The sequence below is a fragment of the Stegodyphus dumicola genome, chromosome 7, assembly GCF_044657685.1.
Source record: "Stegodyphus dumicola isolate Sdum_Otavi_A_Nest chromosome 7, ASM4465768v1".
Lineage (NCBI taxonomy): Eukaryota > Metazoa > Arthropoda > Arachnida > Araneae > Eresidae > Stegodyphus > Stegodyphus dumicola.
Window position 1 is genome coordinate 98,985,435 of NC_140774.1, and position 20,557 is coordinate 99,005,991.

The 20,557-nt window shown below is 31.0% G+C and overlaps 1 protein-coding gene across 1 annotated transcript in view; it reads left to right on the top strand.

The window, feature by feature from the left end:
• The first annotated feature begins 712 nt into the window (after positions 1-712).
• LOC118193741 (uncharacterized) overlaps positions 713-20,557 on the top strand; it is a 127,060-nt gene continuing 107,215 nt past the window's right edge. Inside the window, exon 1 of the mRNA XM_035364869.2 lies at positions 713-1,094. The gene's annotated coding sequence lies outside the window, so the exon portion shown is untranslated. The remainder of the gene's footprint in view (positions 1,095-20,557) is intronic.

Sequence of the window (20,557 nt, forward strand, 5' to 3'; positions counted from 1 at the left end):
TAGTACTGAGAAGAATTTTTATTAAGTACCTTTAACTGTCAACTTAGAAAGTACATATTTCGACAGCTCGAAGATTTCATGAGTTAGCAAATATTATACATAATCGATTAAGTTTGAAAGCTCTTGTTTGTAGATATTACGGTACATGTGTTGGTAATACTTTCTATTTTGATACAACTTGATTTTGTTCGAGCAGTGAAAGCAATGAACATTTGAAAAGAATAACACTTTTGGAAAGTAAAATGAATTAAATTGTAGCATTAATAATATTTATTTTTTAATAAATTTAATATCTTAAAACAGGAAATACATTTACTTCCTAGGAAAGCATTAAGAGAAATAATTCAGAATTCTAATCAGTCAGAAGTGGCTTAAAAAAATTCAGAATCCTGAGTAGTACTCATAATGGCAGTGATTCCTCTATCTGTTATCAGCAGGTAAGTAACTGATGATTAACTTTATGCTAACTATAACCGCCACTTTTGCAATGATAGAAACAAGTGCCTCGCCTGTCAGTCTCTTAGATACTTCTCTTCTAAAATCGGCAACTCCGACGAAAAGCGCGCCCTTAACTTCGAAGATAAGCTTAAGAAAACGAATAACCGAAGTTGGTGATAGCGCCACCTGGGGACAGGTGGTTTCGCATTCGCTATTGGGGAATTGAATAACGAAACCCGTATGAGTGCGTTCGTCTGTGTACGTTTGACGGAAGCGAGGCTTTCCCGGCAAGGTTAAGAGCAACACTTGGTTCTACGAGTTCACGAGCGAAACACGTTTTCAGTCATACCGTTCCAGCTCAGCGTTTGACCGCTTGAACTTGAACTTTTTTACGCGGCGTCGGACACCGGTCAGTTGTACCCCACTCTGTTCACTATTTCGCATTTCGGACATTTTAATTTTGTGATTCCGCAATTTACTTTGGTAACATATTCCACTTTCGAATCCCCACCTGTTTGAATCTCAGTGCTGCAAGGGAAAAAAAGAAAGGATTTTTGTGATATGTGTATTTTATGAATTTCTTTTTGTGTTACTTTTCAAGAACTAGAAAGCAAGGAACTGGCCAATATTTAAAGCAAGAATTTGGAAAATTATTAGTAAGTATAGTTACATGTTACTGTTATGAATTATTAATAATTTTATTTTGCATGTCAGGAAATTAGGAAACAGTTCTGCTCTTCAGGTCTATAACAATAACTAGACCAGAAATTCTTTAATGGTTATAACGGGATATCAGGTGCAACATAATATTAGCAATTTCTTTAGATAAAAACATTAAAAAATATTATTTAAGGGTCGATTATTTTTACTGTGCTTTGTAATCGATGATGATTTTTACTGAAATTAATCTATACTTTGCAAATTTTTGTATTTGTTACATAAAAACAATTTTTTAAAGTTTTATTTATTAATTTACTATTTAAGTATTGTTATATGATGAGTTAATTAAGCCGAACTCCTAATGCCAAACACTGAGGCTGGACAAAAGTATTTCCTCCATGATAATGTGTTGGAAAAAATTTATTTAAATATACTTTTGGGTTCGTGTAAAATATTTAAATCAAATTTTCAAATATTTAGGTGCAGAATATCTAGAAAAGCAAACAAAAGATGTGAAATTATCCAGTATTTTATCATAATATTCATTAATAAATTATTCTGTCTAATTTATAATTTCATACCGCAAGCAAACTAATTGCAGAAATTAAATTCTATAAAGATTAGATAAATTTACAGTAGTGATCTATAAAATGCAAGGATATCTAGCAAAAAATGCAGTTTTCCGTTTATATAGAAATTATACATGCTGCTGTTACGTGTTAAATAAATCGGTATTCTCAGTCTTACCCTCTGAATGGATTATTATCTGTTCTTGAAATTAAAAAATATTGTTTCACGGATTTTGAATTGCAAGTCCATTTATAGGACCAAATAAATATTGTTTGGAAGGATTATGAAGTTATTATTTTCTATAAATTAAAAATAGGAATAAAAATATTTTCGCGTTGATTTAGGCGCCATATATTTGCGTTATGATGCATATATAATTATTTCATGATGACAATATAAGAAATAATGTACCGATCATAGTTTTTAATATTATTAACCAAGCTTTATTTTATATCTGTATTTATTGGCTGAAATGTTTGATAATTTTCTGAAGCTTTCTTGAATTTCTTAGTCAAAGTTCATTCACCTTAAATGTGTAATAATAAGATATAAAGAGATGATTCTAATATTTTATGATAAACTGAATGAAAGACATTTATTAAAATTTTAATATCAAAAATATATTTCAAATGTCTGTTAAAATAAGATGTATATATTTTTAGAACTGATTCTTAGAGATTATTCTGAACTTTTTGAATATGATAATTATTTTTATTTCATTTATGAAAATTTATAACTTGTTGTATAGGATATATTTTAGTAGTTGTATAAGATATATTTTAAAAGAAGATGACAATTTGAATGGTATTCTTCCTCCACTTCTGAGCGTTAGATGAATAAACTTGTTCAAAATTCCATAGAGATTTCAGTTTGGGTTTCGTAATGTTGTTTCGGTTGGGCTGTTTTTATTTTGTATATTCCGGCATTTTAAATTTTAAAATTTTGGGATTTCATTACTTATTTTGGAAGCATAGTCCATTTTTGCATTCCCACCTGTTCGAAATTTGTGCTATAGAGGATTTAGATAAGTATCAAATGTGCTAGATGTTTCTGATGCCCGCTTAGTTCGTGCGCTTAAGCAATACTTTTCAATAGGAAAGAATCCACTTCTCTCGTTAAAAGCATTTAATAAAATAATAAACTAACTAAGCTATTTTGTACTGAAATTCATAGAGTATCAGGAACATGTTTAATTAATTACAGTAAAGTTAAAAATGTTCATTAAAATAATAAATTTGATAAAAACAGATGGAAATTATAAATGAAATTCACTTTTAGCAAAATCAGTCTGGTATGTTATTAATTACTGTGTAAAGCAATTATAATCTGCTAGAACAACTGAAAATTTTATGTCATGTCTAACGGTAACCTTTTGAGAGCTTTCTGTTTATCAGGCTATATGGAACTAAATTAAAGATTTTATGTCTAGGGATACCGATTCAAAAGTTTTGAAAATACTCTGTTACAATTTTTTATGCCCTGTGTTAGTAGTACATTTTATTCTAATAGAATGCTATTTTTTCTAATATTGAAAATAATAACATCCGCTTTCAGAAATTACATTTTATCGTAATTATGATCATCTGTTAAATAAGTTTAATGTCTTAAAACATATTTAATTCAGGCAAAATTTTACGGGAAAATAATTTAAAGTTCTAATCAATCAAGTTACACTTAAAAAAAATCAGAACTGTGTATGAAATGTGTATGAAATTTGTAAGTTTACAAACTATTCCAGAAAAAGAAACCTGCAATTTTTAACATCAAACTTAATACTCAGAAAATATTTTTTAAAAAATTCTGCTCTGAAAATTAAAAAAAAAAAAAAAAAAAAAAAAAAAAAATGCATTTACTATAAAAGCTTATGTTCTACAACAAGAAGATATAAGCTCTTTAAAAAATGGTGTCATCAGATAATTTCATATTTTACTTTCATGTAAATTTTTTATTCCTAAAATATTTTAATTCAACTATAATTTAGTAAAATATCAATAAAACTGATCTAATATCACTTGAATAATTAACAATAAAAATCGAATTACAATTTTTATTACGGAATCGTCGAAACATAATTTATACTTTAATTTTTTGCAGACAATGAAAATAGTTAACTATTACTTTTCACAACACTCAAAAGTAGAACATCAGCAAAATGCTCTCTTTTTCTGAAAGATACATAGTTAATGGTTATATATATTTCGCAAGACATTGCGAATCAAATTCTGATTTTATTCGCTCACTACAGCAGCTGTTCAAAGAAGAGCTAATCGCTCATCGTTTCATTCAAAAAAAAAGTCCACGAAGTCTTGTTTGAAGGAAAAACATCTGCATTCTTTTTTGGTACATGAGATTACTCATTAAATTAAAATTTTTGTTTTAACTTCATTTTGACATTAAAAACATCCTTGAAAGATGTGTTTCCAAAACTTTTGGACCTTTACGTTACATTAGGCTATTCTTAATATGTCATCACTCGCTTTGGAAAGCGTACGAGATGTAAGATCATAATTTAACTTCCATGCGGTAAATTATTTACTTTTACTAAAAAGTAATATTATTAAGTATTATTTACTGTTACTAAGTACTTATTACTACAAAATATATACGATATCGTCGACGATATCCTTACATTTTTTTTTAAATTTATGTTTTAAATATTTTAAACAATTTTAATTTTTATTGGTTTTTTTAATCTAAATAAAGCGTAAATATTTTTTATTTAAAAAATATTTTTTAAAGTTTTTTTTTGTTGTTGTTGTTGTAAACAAATAAACGTTTGGAATGTCTTTGATACAATAATCAAATGGCAGAAAACATCGAATTTAAGACGGTAACATGAAATAATTCTAATTAAATTCTGACGGATAATTTGGCAAATTCAATTGCGCTTCTTGCAGTATTCATTAAAAACAGAATTTTTTATTTCTTATTGCAAACGTAATAGAATTAAAGTTACATGTAATTTTCTTAACAAGAAATGTTAATGTGCGTAATAATTTGTACTTTTATAAATTCTTATATTAGGAAATAATTCAGGTATAAAAAAGAGAAGTAGTAGAATTCGTATGACTTACGAAATTAAATGAAAATTATTACTATATTATTTGAAAAGAACTATTTTATCGGAAAAGAATATTTTGATTTTTCAGTGTTTTACAATGAATAAAACCATGAATATCCCCGAAAACTAACCTATTCGAAATTATACGTACATGAAATATCAATTTATCTAACTATTATACTATTATGTTAGAAATTTTCTTAACGGACTGTTTCTTAAAATCTTCGAAAGTAGAATTTTAGCATTTCGAAGATATGATGCAGCTAATAATGGCAGTGGGCTAAAAATAAAATCTTTAAAATATCTGCCACGCGACCTCCCAAATACATACCGTGCTGCCATTAGAAAAAGCGTAATACCTTTACTCTTGAAATTTAATCAATCTGTAATTAACAGATTGGGTAATTTAGAAGCAATAAATGCATTTCTTAAACCTTAAAGCTTTATTTCATTTTTAATAATATATCTTACTGATATTTTAAATGCATTATTTAATTCATAAAATACGTTTCTAACGTTACAAATATTATATATTGTATACTATACGTATAAAATATTACACAGAGAATAGTTTTTAATTATTAATATTCCGCCAATTTCATTTAACATTGAAGTTTCTCAGACGGCTTGGAAGGAGGGGACAGCTTGTAATCTTAATATTTCAGGTTACAATTTCGCACCTCAAAAAGGATTTTATCATTAAAGAAATAAAATAATATCTACTGTTGCCATTCGTCAAATTAAATCTTTGCTGTTAAATACGATTATAGTTTAGTTTTAAAAGAGGAATGTGACTTTTTAACGCTTCAGCGTTTGTTTCTGCATCTTTTTTATTTTAGAACGCAGAATGATACAAACAGAAAAATACCAAAATATTAAAGAGCATATTATCGTTGAGGTTTACCGTTCGTATAAAATAAAGTGAAAAACCAGATAACTAGTATCTAGTATATGTTACTACATTACTTTATCCATTAGATTTTAATTTTAAAGTTGACCATAATAGATATGGATTTACGTAGAAATTTATATATGTGTTGTTAAAAACATATTTTGCTTATGCCTCTGACGGTATAAAAACGCTTGTTGCAAAATATTATGAAGTACAGATAAAATTAGTCTTTAAATCGGTTCATTGTGCTGTATTAATGAGCAAAGCAATTTTACAACGCAGAAAATTAATGAAACACTTTGTTCCCGTCCTTAGGCAGTAGCTTCTGATCATTAATATTTTTAGAGAGTGAAACTTATAAACAATAACCATTCTCCGAGGTGGTTTGAAAATAAATGAGAAAACAAATAAAAAACTGTATGCCCTTGCATTCAAATGTCAATTATCGAACTGTATTTAAATACCTTTCGAAAGGAAAAGAAAAGAAAAAGTGGCAGAGTATCAGGTTGCTTTCATAGTAATTGTCTGAAGTTCTCTCGCGCTGCGCCTCCGGATGACCGCAGTTCGAAAAGAATCATCATCCGCTTGGCAGAAGCTCAACAATAACGGGGCAGGCATTCAACTGACTGCTGCCGACGGAGTAGCGGGAAAGGGTTGCCGAAAGTTGACGGAAGTAAAATCCCGTTACGCGAAGGTTGTAAGAGCCAGTTAAGACAAACTGGTCTCTTTCAAAATAAAAAATTGTGACCGATTCACCTAGTACAGTTGCGTGGCGATTTTCTTTTTTCCCGTTTGGCTGTTGATGTTTATTAATGCTTCTTCCCCCCCCTTTTTTTTATTTCTGGCATTCATTTGTTCGCTCGCGCGTTGCGCCGTTGAGGGTCAATTCTAAGCTGGTTTCGGATGGCCGAGGTTTTGAAGAGGTTTCCTAACTGTGGAGGTGGCAGTCAAATGGAGGCGTCAAGATGCGCCGGGAAAGTAAATACTTTGCTTGGTATTTACAAAAGTTACTCGAATAAAATGAAACAAATTTTCTGCAATTCCGCTGCTTGTTGTGCCGAAGAGCGATTGTAAAGCTAAACTGCGATAGTAAAATATATCCGCTGAAGAGTAATTAAATAGTAGAATAATTGTAGAATGCGTCCACCAGCGGAATTAATCCAACCGATTTTTTTTAATCTTATGATTTTTATATTTTTAATTTAAATTTAATTTATTTATTTATTAGAATTAATGATAAGTGTTTTTAACTGTTGCTCTGTAATCTGAAGTTTTTAAATCGCAACTTTTTTTTCAAGAATTCTGACGTACTTTTTTTTAAGTATTTCAAATTTTTATTTTTAAACGCGATCCTTTCCAATAATATCTTTTTTCTATTCATGCAACATGAAAAAGAAAAATGCACCCGATGTATATTAATTGCTGTATATTTAATTGAGGGAGGGATGCCCATGGGTTTTTTTTTTTTTTAAGAGAAACTACCTTGTACCCACGTCACACATGGGGAAAACCACGAAAAACCCATGCAGCTGACCCGTTCGCCGGAACTCGAACCCCGGACCGAACTACCAGTGTTCAGCGGTTTTACTGGGCGGCCGCGGTAGGCCGGCCCGCATTTACTCTCTCCTTCCCCCCTCCGATTAAAGCTAGGTAGTATTTGAGAATTCTTCATCAGAATGGGGAAATGATTAAAATTAGTCCTTTATTTTTTATTGTTTTATGTATTAGTTAGTATTTCAGAGTTGCTCTTTAAAATTAAAGAATACCGGATAAATTTCGCATTTATTTGTTTCACATTTTCGAATCAAAGAATTTAAGCCTCAGAGGTTGCACATATTGCGAAAACATTATCAATGCAGATTTAAGTAACAATTAAACTACATTATTTTAACTTAAAGTAATCGTAAATATCCTTCGAGAGTTTTACTTCACTTGTTCTTTGTTACAGAAGTGGGTAAATTAGTTTCAATAAATAGTTGAAGACGGATCATTAAACTCGTATCCAAAAATACTAAATTTGAATTTTAGCATATTAGAATTCGCATCATAAAAGGCAGAAAATAAAGTGACTTTTTCAAACTACACAGAGAAAACTCAAATTTTTATGCCGCTACAATATATAAATTCACCTTTTGCTTGAATTTTTTAAAACTACAACAGCTGTAATTACTTTGTTTAAAATATTCGTTTTATGAAAATGTGATACACATTTTTCAAAATATAATCATTCAGACTGAGTTTTGTGACAGAAATCGAATAAACCAAAACTAAGTTTTTAAAGCAGAAAGTACCTTGAAATTGTGTTTTCAAATGAACTTTTGCAGTTCTTTAGTTCCCTAAATGTGAAATCATCATGCAAGTATTTTTCGTATATGTAAACGTAAACAGCCCACATTCTTCCTAAACGCGCGAAAATATTCTAGACCTTATTCTAATGAAAATATTCGTTCTCAAATACATGAAGATACACGGAATCTTATTTCCCCACAAACTGAGATTTTCCAAAATGTTCTCCGGCAGTTATGAAAACTCTTTAATATCTTCATTTCGAAAAGTGTAACACAAAATTTTTTAAATATTTCTAGTAACGCAATATTTTTAAATATATTTCTAGTAACGCAATATTTTTAATATAAATTAATTATTAATTAATTATTATATTAAATTAATATAAATTAATTATTAATATATTTTATATAAAAGTGTGATAATGCATTTTTATTTTAAATGCAGTGAATGCTAAACTTTACATTAGAGAAGAAATATTTTCGTAATACCCAAAATAAATATTTCCTATTGCTATTTTAATATGACTTTGCTGTTAGTTATTAAAATAAGGAAATTTTGTTCTTGTATTTTTGAAACAAAGCAGTGAATCCTGGAAATTCTGTCTAAATGATTTTGTGAGAAACTATGCGATAGCACTTTCTTGTGTGTATTTTGCTGCTCATAATAAACAAGTACCTTATGGAGTTTCGTAATAAGTTGCAAGAAATTTTTAAACTCTTCATCGTGATTATCTAATTGAAAAACGTTTTTGTAACCAATACCCAAGATTTACGATTGGAAATCAGAAACGCTTTCTTGAGTTAAAACTGAATGCTCGTCTTTTTATTTCCTAGCAACTGTTCAGTGGGTATTTCGTTTAAAATTTATACTAAAGATATTTTTATGTATCAAAATTCAGCCACTGGTTATGAAAAATGATAAATATTATTCCTTATTATGCAAAAAATTAATAATTATGCGTAAAAATATACATTGATTAGATTAAGAATAATTAAATAAGACTTGACTATAATTTAATATGCATTACAGTATTAAAGGTCATCCAAACGCTTTGCGTTTTTTCAAAAGGAAGTGAATTGTCTTGTACTTGTTTTCATACTGCTGATAAGAGAGAACTTTGATGAAAGCGTGCATTTAAATGCGGTCTTTTCTGCTTATATTGTATAATCAGGATAAATTCTTTCTGAACATCAGAATAGGTAATTAAAGCATCAAAACATATTGTATAATTCTAGCATCTGTTGTAGCATAATTTTTATTTCAGTGCGACGCTAAGAATCGAAAAACTAATTCTTCATTTTCGTCATATTATGCTCTTTTATATTAAAAAAGGAAATTAAAATGGCTGCCAGACTTCTAGTAAAATTTGTCCTATATATAAACTATATATTTACTTCTAGTAAAATTTGTCCTTCTAGTAAAATTTTTCTATATATAAGAAAGCGCTGTTCGAAGATGGTTTGAGAAGTTAAAGCGTGGAAAATTCCACTTCGAAAATGACGCTCGCTGTGGACAACCATCCTCTGTAAACAAGCATCTTGCATAAAATTCATCTTAAGCAGTTCAGAGATTATTAGATAGAATTTCAAAAACATACGTAGCAGGATTATTTGAAGAAGATGGATACGCATGTGGCTATGATGTATGGATACTCCATACTCTAATAGAACAGAATATGCTTGTTCGAGCTACGGCATGTGATTCTTTGGTGAAAAGAAATGGGCTTCTTTTTTCTAAAACGGCTCATTGCTGGTCATGAGAAGAGGACAGTATGCAAAAAATGTTACAAGGAAAACGATCAAAAGAACCCCTTCAGTAACTTCGAGAAGGAATCTGCATCCCAAAAATGTAATGCTTTGTGGATGGTGAGACTACAAAGGAATCGTTTGCTTTGAATTGCTGCATCCAAATCCGAAAATAAAATCAATAAAATAGTACTCCCAAATGACAGTTTTAAAGCAGAAATCGAAGCGAAACGTTATTGAATATAGTTGATATGTCTTGTGTTATCCCCCTCCCCCATATTCGCAGATCTTGTCCTCTCGAATTTTCGTCCCTTCTCGTCACTTCAAAATTCTCTAAATGGCCTGGAGTTCACTTTTTGGAGAATGTTGCATAGTAAGTCGATAACATCTTTATGTATAAACCTAATATAACTTTTATAAAAAAACGAGAATTTTCCAACTATCTGGGAGATGGCAAAATATCAAAGATTAAAATGGTGTTTATGGGGGGGGGGGTTCAGTGGAAGTTTATTCCTGCTTCATTGGCATTTATTATATAAGAACAAAAGAAATTTTCGGGTTGGCTTTATATGAAACAGTTTGCATAGTAATTCTATTTCACATAAAAATATTTCTGTGATAAGCAATCAGATCTTAGTTCATTAGATATATAATGTCCGTTAGAAAACCTTCCATTTGAGTAAATTAAAACATAATCTTGCTGACATCTGATTCAGCAAAACATAATCTTACTGAATCACACAATGTTTTTGGTAAAATTAGACCATAATTGTTCTTCCTTATTTTTGGTTTGCAATTTTTGTAATAATGCTTTGATGATTTTTAATAACTTGACATTTTACTAATAAGTATAATTTCATAAGTGTACGTATTCACACGTCCCTCATAATGAACGATACTTTATGTCCATATACTGTTTGATTATCCTTCTATTTCTAACCTCTTTTTCCCCCAAATGCAAAGGGGCAAGTGCAGAATCGTTCTGGAATTAAAATTAAGTTATATTATTAAATTATTCCGATTAAAAACGTGTTAGGTTATCTTGAATGATATTGCCTATTCTTTATAAAAGAATGAATGAATGAATTAGAAGGAATCAGTTTCGTTAACCTCTTTTTATTGAACACTTCTAAAATTCATTGATAAATCATATTTTAAACACCCAGCTTTGAAGAAAACAAAAGTGAGTTTTATTAAGTTAAAAATACCTAATTCAAATTCAAATTTTTGTCAGCTAATTAATCTCGTAAAGCGGCTTACCTTATTCTTATCTCCAAGGTTTTCTCCCTGTCAACATATATTTTTAGTGAAAAGAAACGGCAGAACGAATTTTCTTTCCTTTTTTTCAAATAAATAAAATATTTAACATGATTAATGATTGATAATGATTTGAGAGACAAAATTATAAAATTTCAAGTTTACGAAATCTATGATTTCGTAAAATGTTAACGTATTCTTAGAAATTATAAGCATTACATTTACACTTCGTTTGGTGCGATCGAATAAAAATTAATACCGTACTTTACTGGAGTATTTTTCTCTTCTTTCCTGCTGATTTTATGGATTGAAAACGGAGAGGGAAAAATACGCGGTGTACATTATTTCTAACATACAGCTTTAATGATCAATACCAGCACATAAAAAGCACACTAATCGTATTATGTATTTCAAAGGACTTACCAATTTTAATAATGCTCTTTTTATTTACAAAAAATATTTTCCTATTTGTGCATGTATTTTACGTTGTTACCATAAATCGAAAGATTCTAAATGATATGCCGAAAACACTAGGGGGATAAATATGCGAGTAAATACCGTATTTATTAATTAATCATTCACCGATTTTGATTAAGGTAGTGAAAAATTAAATTCACTTTCTTTTATGACAACGTCTTCATAACAGACATTTTATTTTATCAGCTTGCGGCACAGTTCATGCTCAACTGTTGATAGATTCATTCATAAGCATTAATCAGAAAAACATCTTTTTATATCTGCTTATCTAAATTCCATACTAAGTTTTAGAAAGCTCAGGCAACTGTGTTTCACAATGCAGGCTACGAAAGGCTAGTTATCTAAACGCCCTGAAATATTAGATACAAGCCGTAAAATCTGTTATTTAGTACAATGCTTGCAAGAATTTTGAGGCAACACATTATCGCAAGAGATTTTGTATTTTAAATAAACTTTTCGTGATGCTTTGTCAATTTAGATTTAGAAAAATTACTTAGTGCTATTAGTTTGCATTTTGAGATAATGTGGCCAGCATTTTCGGAAGCCAATGAAGTACAAGATGGTTTCAACGAGGAAAAAACACTTTAGAGCATAAATTTATTGTTTTAAGTACTTAATACTGTTAAAAGAAATTTGAAACAGCTTATATTTTACAGTGAAATCATCCAAATAGGCTTCACGGTTCTAAATAATTTATGTCTTCTCTTAAAGTGCTCTCTCCTTTGAGAACAGAATATTGTTATAAGTAATACACAATACGAATGTTTATTTATGTTTTCAGAAATGCCTTCACTGTTCGAGAGGTTCTCATTATTAGTTTCATTTTTTTATCGTGAATATATTTCCTCCCATCTGCAATTGTTTATTTATGTTTTCAGATCAAAGTATTTGTAGCAAATGTTTGCTACTGTTTATTCATATATGTACGTCGGCTGTTTATTTATGTATATTTTTTAGAAATGGTCGCCATAAAGGATTTCACTCTATTTATTGTTGAAATATTCGCTTTGTTCTGCAGCTGTTTCCAGCTAGCGTAATATAGTTATTAATACTACAAATTTGGAAGAAATGTAATATTCTGATTATGGAAATAACTCTATACATTTCGCTTAATTTCAATTTCGCATTCGAACAGTTATTTAATTTTTCGGGTGTTTCTAAATATAATATTTCATTAAATAATTTGTTATAGAATAGTTATTCTTGGCCAAAATATTTTTAACTGAAGTTAAATTTCTCTCCGTGCGTTAATATTCTATAGTATCTAGAAAAAATAATCCAGCGCCAGCTACGGATAAAGCAAAATTTATAAATTCTATATACACCTGAAAAGAAAATGCATTAAAACAGTTCAGTATGACTTAAATCAGAGTATCCTTTCCAAGCAGCAACCAATTGGTAAATAACTTTTTTTAGCTAAACCAGAAAACAAAAGCTTTGGCACTTCAGGTTAATTCACATACGTATGACGTCATGTGATATTAACGAAACATTTTCGGCATACAGTGACGTCAGAAGAAACCGCGTGTTTTCTTCAACGTCAGAACATGGCCTTACATAATAATAATATATTTGATGTTTGGCAATGCCATTCTTATTTCATATTTTGTAAAACTTACAAATTTTTGATTAACAATCGCGATTTGAAAGCGAGCAGTAGCAATTCTTTTTGAAAGAAAGCAGACTTTCGTCTCCAGCCTGCGAGACTTTTGCCACTCGAAAAAATGAAGGCGAAAATTAGCACTTTCAGAGCTTTTAATTAATATCTCGGCTAATTAGAATCGTATGAAGGTGATAACGGTCGAAATGACTTCCCACGAATTTTTGGAATCCTCGGGTACCTTTCACCATACTCAATTTCCCGCCGTTCCGGAGGAAATACTCCTAATTGCAAAAACAGACAGACACACGAGCACAGATTTTAATAATATACATTACCTTTTTTCCCCAAATACGAAACGAGTGGAGAAGAAATTCAGAAATTCTTTAATAAGCCAATCTTTTTGTGTATTATTTATTTTATTATTTAAGTGCAGCGAAAAGAGCATAAAATGTTTTCCATTACAGAAACATTAAATGTTTTTAAAACTATCATTACTATCATTGAAGTTATTATTATTTTATGGAGGGCACTTATAAAAAACATGTGCACTAAGCTTAAAAAATCGGGGAATATTTAATAAATGCCGGACTTATGCTGAAGTGGGACATTGGATTGAAATATGGGATTTCTCTGCATAATCCGAGACGTCTACTCACTTTACTTTAAAAACTTTTTTGTACTTAGAATTGGAATACCCGAATAATAAGAAGATAGGATTCCTGTTGCTAGCAGTTACCGCTTAGAATATTAAAGAATTACTCATAGTTATTTAGAGTTTAACTACTTTCTTTATGACACTCTTTTTTACAATTTCCTTTATAAATTATTCATGACAAAACTAATTTTATAAAACAAAACCTTCATGGAAGCTTTACCGAAAGGTTTCTTCCTACAGAAAACGTCATCTAAATTTGTAGTAAAACGAGGAAGCAATATTTTGCACATGCGATTTCGTTTTGAGTTAGCGGCAGAATGAGGGCGTTAGCATTCTGCGTTCGGAGTTATTTCCCTCAAACAAAAAGGTTATGCAAGTTCAAGGAGTTAAAATGTCAAGGCGAGTTTTTGTCTTCCGCATTGTGACTATCACTAAACACGTTAGACTGACAGCATTGCCTTTGTTTAAGCATTGCACGAGAATTGGAAAGTGAAGCTCCAACAGGGTTAGACTATTATGATTTTTTAAGTGCAGCGAAAAGAGCATAAAATGTTTTCCATAACAGAAACATTAAATGTTTTTAAAACTATCATTACTATCATTGAAGTTATTATTATTTTAACACTGAATTTATTATTCGTCCTTAGATTGCCGTTTTTGCGATTTTAAAAGTAATCACATCCGAATTCTCAAGCCTGATGGTCTCAGACTAACATTGCATGCGGTCCAGTGCATGACCTGATATTAGCTGAACGAACCGAATTTTATTTTCAGTTTAAAATAATAATAATAATAATAAAAATATGAAGGCTCTCAGATTTTATATCACGCCCATAGCGGCGTTTTTTAACATTTTGTGTGTTACCTCTTTATTTATTAAATATCATGTTCTTCGCACTTAAACCATAAAATTCAGTTCAACAACAATATAACAAAACATTTAAAAAGAGCATATCTTTAGAATTTCCGATACACAGTCTCACGCGCTGGAGGTATTTTTTAAATGCTTTTAGTGTTGTAGTCCATGTGCCATTGCTCGCTTTAAAATCTTTGAGTTTGTTAATTAAACATTCTTTTAAAGTTTTACAAAATATGAAATAGATAATAAAACAAATTCCAAATTTGGACTTCCAGGAACCCATATTCGAATGGAGGACTGGGTTATTCAAAATTGGATGTCTCTAGGTAACACTGTTTTTTCACAATGCGAGAAAATGCACACATTCATACAGATTCTTCATTATTTAATTTCTTTAAAAGTAATGCTGGGCTCTAATAGTTGGTGGCAACAATTTGAAAATTGATTCAGACTTTTATAGTGAACCAGCATAAAATGCCAAAACGAAATTCATAGCCCTTCTGGGCAAACTGCTCCTTTGGGATAATAATAATGATAAAATTTTAAACTTTATCTAATAAATATTTATCAAAGCATGCATAAATAGCAATAATAATGGGTCAAAGCTTCCAATTTATATTTATTTTCTGACTGAAATCTGAAGACTGGTATTTGTAGAAATGTCTTTTGGTTAGACTTTTTAATTCAAGCTTATTGACGGCTAAATAGTATTAAATTTTCAGACTGATATTTATTTCAAATAATTTTATTATGTTGAATTAACACTAAAAATAATGAAAACCTTTCAAGCTAGACAAAATTTGAGAATAAGTAACGATAACTTATTATCTTTCTTTTATTCATTAAATTTTCTTTGAAGAATAGCGAAAAATTACATAAATTTGTACATACGTAAGTAATAATGAACATCATTTTTGTCTTTTTGCCTTTCATGTGTCCTTTGCTTACTTCTAGAATACTTAATATCAAATGTGATCCCAACAAAGACCGATCCTGTTGACGTTTCGTTGACAGAACTTCACTGTTCCTATCAACTCTGATATACCCGAGATCAATTTTTTTAAATATTAGCTAACAATGAATTTTCTTCTTTCAATATAGGCATTAACAATGAGATTCACTACACCTGCCTCCCACTAAATTCCCAAGTTCTTCATCTTTTACAGGTTCTAGAAAATCATTCTAAACATTTATTGAAAGGATTTGATGCGAAAATCTGCGCACGTGCGTTCGATGTGTACTGTTTTTAATTTATATACAGTAGGCGCCGCTTAATGTGATTACGGTTAATGTTATCATTCGGACATTGTTATCCAACCGCCGAAGTCCCGCTTGTTTGTACACGAAAACGTGGCAAACATATCCCTTATTGTGATGAACAATTCGATTAAGATTACCAAAGTATTATCAAATAATTTTTTAACTGAAGTAAAGTTGCCAAATAAGGTATAAACAGAATATAAAAACTGCCACAAATCAGGAAAATGGTGTCAGGTATTCGCTTAGGATAACTCTCTCTATTTCTTGCGCAGGAGAAAAACAATTTCTGCAGAATTTCCGCCCCCTGCTTCTTAAAAAGATAAAAAAGAAGAAGAAACAAGAAAGAAAAACGAAAGATAAAATAATAATAAAAAAAAAAACTGAAATCTTTCAGGTTTTACATTACACCCAAAGGGACGTTTTTTAACGTTTTATGTATTACCTTCATTTATTAAATATCATGTTCTTCGCACTTAAACCATAAAATTCAATCAAGAGCAGCATCTCAAAATAATTTTTAAATGAGTATATCTTTAGAATTTCTGATACATTGTCTCTCGCGCGTGAGAAAAAAATTTTTTTTTCCTTACACTGTTGTCATTGCTCGCTTTGAAATCATTGATTTGTTAATCAAAAATTCGTTAAAGTTTTGCAAAATATGAAATAGATAATAAAACAAATTCCAAATTTGGGCTTCCAAATGTCCATATTCGGGTGGAGACGTACGTTATTCAAAACTAGATGGCTCTAGGTACCGTTGTTTTATCACAAAACGAGAAACATACTCGTACATACATTTATGCAGATTCTTCATTATTTAATTTCTTTAAATATAACACAGGGCGATAATATTTGGTGGCAACAATTTGAAAAGTTAAACGGACATTCAAAGGTTTTGATGCAAAATGTCAAAACTAAATTAATAGCCCTTTTGGGCTAACGCCCTTTGGGCTAAAAAAAAAAAAAAAAAAAAAAAAAAAGAAAATCAGCTAAAAAACATCTATGCCAAATTTATATGTTTCTTCTTGCATTTATATGAAATTAGTTTAGTTATATTGCTGTTTTGAAGGATCATTTTCTCATCGCTTAATGTTATCAAAATACCATGGACAAACGTGATCACACTAAGCAGCTCCTACTGTACCTATTCTGATGCTGGAAATGTATTCTTTGTTCGTCATTACGGGCTACTACGCCGTCAACAAGACATCCCATTTGCGGTGACGGCGATGGAGGGATCCGGCAGGTCGATGTTACGGTATTTCCTCCTCTCTCAGTCTCGCCGCCTCCTCTTCCTCCTCCGGAGCGGCGATATGTGGAGGGGCGGTGCCGGAAGAGAACTGCGCATCTGTTCTTCATGAATTTATTATTGTTAAATAATATCGGCGAATATTCTTGAGGGCCGGGAGCATGTTGTGGTAGGGTTGCCTGAGGTGGTTTCCTCGCCAACGAATGGTGTTAAGATATCAAATTTGGGGAATCTCAGCGTGAGCCTGCATCGAATTATTGCTTCAGGACTAGTTTCTTTTATCTTAAAATGAATGTTAGGTTGCATGTGAAATGACGAAGTTGTCAATGAATATTTTTTCACATGCAGTTGAGCATCCTTCTTAAAATGAATATTCCATATTCCGCTGCACGTGAAACTACGGAATTGTAAATTTGTAAAAACGAATGTCAGTTTTTGTTAATGAGTAATTTACGTTCATTTAATTGTTCAGTTATTCATTATTTATTATTATTCATTTATTTATTTTGAAAAGTGAACGAATTTGAAATAAGCTTTTACTTCATTTTCAAGACTAGCCGCTTGCGCGGCCAGCATTTGTTTGTTTTATTTTGTTTTATATTCTTTATATTCTTTGCTTTAGTCAGTAAAATTGTTGTTGCAAAGAAACTTTTCTTGACATTCCGTTCTACAGATTTTTGGAAAGTGTTAAATGTTTCAGCTTTTATTTCATGCTTCATTAGAAATTCTTTTGTAACTTGCAGACAGACAAAAGCGTCGGCAAACGTAATTTAATACATTGTTTTCCTCTTTGTCAACTTAAGACGCAACGGATGAGTCATTATCATGTTATTTTATCTCGAATATGAATAAATGAACGTGGATAGATATCTAATCTGAAAAACTGGCTAGGTCAAAGAAATTTCCTTCTGTTCTTCCAATCTTCATCATAGTTTTCGAGATAGTGAGAAAATGGCATTTAATTACATTTCATTTTGCATTAAAAATCATCAGTCTTCTAAACTAGTCATAATAATTTATATATGTGCGTGTGTTATGTAAAGTGAACTACTACCTTTAATTTTGCAATAGTCCTATATTCTTCATTTTAATTTGGATACTTCCCCTTTCTGTCCTAAAAATAGTAACTGTTTATAATATATCGGTTTAAACTGCATCATTTCATTATTAATCTTCATCGTGAGGTATTGCGTAATGTTGCAATGCAGACTTTTCTTATCACTGAATAAGATTTTTATTGAAACCGAAACTTCTTTTATGTCTCTCACACTTTCTCTGAATGCGTAGTCACTGTTTTCGGTTGCTTGGCTACTGTTAACATTTATGAGGCTAATTATTGTTAGCCAGCAATAAAATTATGTGAATCTATGGCTATGTCTGTCTGCAAATGTCATAGCCATAGATTCTCATCATTATTCACATGTATTGCGTAAATGGATTCCATCTACACAGTAAACCACCTCCAATACCATTACAGCTACCTACCAAATCTATTACATATTACATAATGTTTTTAACTAATTCAGGTAACGTAATTTCCTGAGTCCAGCTAATAACTAATAATAATTTAAATGAATCTGTGTTCATTGCTTTTAAACGCGCGGTATGTTATGTTAAATAACAAAAGAATATATTTGAAAGGAAAATTAGATATCATCTTACGCTTTGCTCAACAACGGTACTCTGCCGCTTGGAAGGTTTAAATATTTTAAATCGGGCGCTGGCAACACGTTCCTTTTAAATCGCTGAGTTTGTTAATTAAACTCGAAAGACAAATCTATTGCTCTTTGCCGAGTGGCCACACACTTCCTTTATCCGCTGAGTTTTCTGATTAAGTTTGAAACATAAATATCTTACGTTTGAAAGTTGCAATACAAGGCTTTTATATCTCTGAGTGTTTAATTAAAAGTTCATTAAATTCGCACAAAATATGAAATAAATAAAAACAAAATTCGAAATTCATAATTCGGGCTTTGAAGTACATGTGTCCGGGTGGATGATTATGTGTATTGAGAATCTGGTGGTTGTAGATGCCGCTGTTTTTCCTCGGTGCAAGAAACATACATACATACATGTACAGATTTTATTATTCGGTAACAGAGATTATTGACAACGTTTGGTGGCACTGATTAAATGCTGTAATTTGAGATCTAATTTTCAAATCACTCAATAGTTGTTTCATTAACTCAAAATAAATGATCGAACTATCTCTATATTGCAGTTTACGTGAACATTCAATTGAAAAAGAAATATGTTTTTCTATTTCAGCTTATAAAATGAGGATAATTCCGACTTATATTGAACAGGTCCCATTTGAAGTTTAAAGATCATTGCTAAATTTGCTCAGTTTCAAGAAAAAAAATCTTTAAGGAATTTTCAAAATTGAACAAAAATTCGTTAAACTAAGATGTTTTGCCTAATTATTGTTCGAGAAACTAGTTGTTCATTTGAGGATATTTTTGGAATTTTTAAATCTAGATTCGCCTGTATTAATTAAAAATTTCACTCATGTAATGATTTAGAAGCTAATGATGCAACAGTTTCGTTGGGCGATTTGAATATATCAAATCCACAAGTATTATCTAGGTAAAAGATAGGATGCCTTCGTGGAGAACTTTCTGAATGAAATTAGCTCATATTCATATTACACATGGCGAAAACCATGAAAACCAAATACGCAGCCAGACAGTTCGGCTAGTATGGAACACAAACCATGTCGAACTACCATTATTCAGCAATCTTAACCACTCAAACACCGGGGAGGTGATGTCACAAAAGAGAGAAAAGCATAGTTTATGGAGCATGATGAAGTTTGGCGCATTAGCGAAAAAACGTTGTGGAGGTTGAATTGAATTTTCCGTCCAATTTGGTTTGGTTTATTTACGGCAAAGCACACTAGGGCTATCTGCCTAAGGGGAGGGATGCCTTCGTGGAAGACTTTCTAAGGGAAACTGACTCGTATACACGTTACACATGGGGAAAACCACGAAAACGCCCATGCAGCCAGCCCGTTCGCGGGATTCGAACCTCGGACCGAACTACCAGTGTTCAGCGACTTTACCGTTCGGCCGCTGGTGGGCTGAGTCCAATTTGGAAAAAATCATTGTTACTGAAAAACCAAATTATTACAGTGCATAAAAGCAGTGTCTCGTACAATGGATACTGAGTTTTATAAAGCTGCAGCATATGATGCATTTTATTCAGAATCAAGAAGTAACACAATTTCTGGAAAACCCAGAGTTAATTTCTGGAAAATTTTATAAAGTGCAGCCAAGTACTGCGATAAACATCAAAAAATGGAAACTAGACATCGAAAATTTAAAGTGAGGGGATGGTTCCCTCCGAGGTGGTACTTGTTGAGTAGGGGAGAGAACTGCCGACGCAAAGTGTAAAGGGGAATTTTCGCACATGACTGCTTACGCTGACAGTCAGGTCATACTACAAACATCTGTTATTCAAGGAAATGGCAGTTAACACACATATTATGCAATAATTTTTTTTTGCGGTTGAACTACCCAAGTTCCAGATTTCAATGAATAAGA